Below are 2,620 nucleotides of genomic sequence, written 5' to 3'. Positions count from 1 at the left end.
CATCAGTTAATTTCTATCTATCTATCTATTGCCAGACGCCTTAATCCCGTACGGGGTGGCCATAAACAAAACGCCTCCATGTCGCCCTGTCCCACACCATTTCACTGCTCCCAACTCACACCTCTCTCTCTCATATACCTCTCCACTCCATACAGTTCTTGTGGATTCCTTTCTTGTGGATTCCTTAGCATGTCGGAATTGCAGCCAATGACACTGTTGACCTCCTTGCGAAGACTGCCTGTGGACTGCCTCTTACTGATGATACTATATCTTCCTTTCTCTGCAACAAAAAGAAGATATACTCAACCTCTCCTCTCTCTATGCTCCATCGCGGGAACGCTGAGCGAGACTCAGAGAGTGTCCATCCAGCACTACGACCACTCCTCTCTATCACCTCCCAAGTATCGTTGACACTGACATATGGTTCGCAGGTGCAGTGTTGTGTATGCTCCACTTTCGGCTGGGATATCACTCTGTTTGGCAAGTCTCGGAGGTAGGGGACGTGCCTCTGTTCTCCTATTGTAAACTATGTGACTGTCCTGATGCTAACAACCTTCGGCATTGGTGCCTTGAATGTCTCTCAGTCAGGACCTGTTGCCTCAGGGACAGTCCCTGACTGATATGTAAGTATCTACTCACAGAGAATCATTTAGATATTCTCATGCGATATCCATACTTTGGTGGTTGCTAACTCCTGTATTGTAAGCTCTAATACATCTATTTAACAAAACAGCATGCCCTGCGAAAAACGAGTTCCTCTGTATGTAATACTTTGCTGGATACTAACTCCTGAATTGTAAACTCCAGTATATTTGTGAAACAAAACCACATGCCCTGCGAGACACGAGTTCCTGTGCACAGTACATAATGCTTGGCCTCATCATCCTGTTGCTAGGTATGTCGCCCCTTGGGCATAAGAAACTGATTAAAACAAACCTTACCATTCTACACCATTTTATACTTCCTCATCCAAACCCTTGCATTATATCTCCCAGAACAGTTACTTTTGTATTCTTCAATCTTTCTTTTATACATCGGTAGAAATTACAGTGTGTCCTCCCTGTGGATATCCCTGTCTTGACTAATATTGTCATTGTTATATTTTAATTTCTTCTTGTCAATTTGAAAAGCTTATTACTCCATTAAGTCCTATATCTATACATCTTTTGTATTTCTACCTCCTGACAAACTGGATCTGCTCAGATCTGTAGAACTATATCATAGAGAGCTATATCATGTCTCACACACAGACACATACAATAAGGCAAACACACATACGCACAACACACACATACAAACCCTGACTGATATTTCTAGTAATTTGATGGCATCTATGTGCATTTAATAGATCTTTATATCTGTCCATCTATCTCTCTATCTGTCTGTCTATCTGTCTTTTTTTTTGTGCAAGGAATAAGAGCCAAAGGCCAGGAGCCTACAAATCGTTCCCTACAAGAAAGAAATAAACAACATAACAGAGCCGAATTCAAGATCCGTTCATTTCTAGATGACTGGACGCACTGCGTTTGAAAGACTGTAGATCACAGGCAGCAGGAAATACAGATAGAGGGAAACAGTTCCAGACTTGACCTGTTGCATACATGAGGGACTGGGAGTAAAGGTTAACTCTTGCATTAAAGAGTTGGACAGAAAAGGGATGACAGTTTGTTGGTTGACGGGTGCTACGCGCCTACCTGTAGTGGTGGAGGGATGCAGGCAGACAGTTCAGAGGAGCAGTGACCATTGAAGTAGCGATAGAAGAGAGATAAAGATGCAGTGGTGCGAAGAAGATAAATCAGTTGAAGGGAGCCAGTTAGAGGAGGAGAGTTAGTAAGACGAAAAGCCCTTGACTCCACCTTGTTGAGAATAGCTGTATGTTGGGAGCCTCCCCACACGTGCAAGTTGTAGAGTTGTATTCTACACAGGGGGCGAATAAAACCTGTGCATAAAATCAACAACTGTGCAGGGACATGGAAGGCACGAGATTGGCTTGGCAAACCAGATCTCTTGGAAGCATATTTTAGAAGATAGATAATGATAAATCCCGAGAAAATGAAACCGCATGTATAAATCAGTATCAATCTATCCGTCATTCTATCTATATCCATCTATCTAAACACACACACACACACACACACACACACACACACACATATATATATATATATATATCTTTATATATCTATATATATATATATATATATATATATATATATATATCTATCTATCTATCTATCTATCTATCTATCTATCTCTCTCTCTCTCTCTCTCTCTCTCTCTCTCTCTATATATATATATATATATATATATATATATATATATATATATAATTTATATATTAGGACTATATTAAAATACCTTCAAAACTTTCCATACCTCCTACCAATATAAAACATGTATATCAAATTACCCACTATCTACATATAACAACATCTCAACAGTGAAGTTTGTGCCTGTTCACTGGGGATATATGCACCCTCTGTTACAAAGCTGTTAATGACGAGCAGTGCTTCACACCTGATATTGTTATTGGATAAAATTCCCTAGAGCAAAATTTTGTGCTAGAAGAAATACTTGCTCCCCAAAATTGTTTTCCTAACGAACTTGTCCATTCCTTGTC

Source organism: Coenobita brevimanus, chromosome 2 (assembly GCF_032717465.1).
Source record: "Coenobita brevimanus isolate Jiangsu-jjx chromosome 2, ASM3271746v2, whole genome shotgun sequence".
Lineage (NCBI taxonomy): Eukaryota > Metazoa > Arthropoda > Malacostraca > Decapoda > Coenobitidae > Coenobita > Coenobita brevimanus.
Note: the sequence above shows the minus strand (reverse complement) of the source record.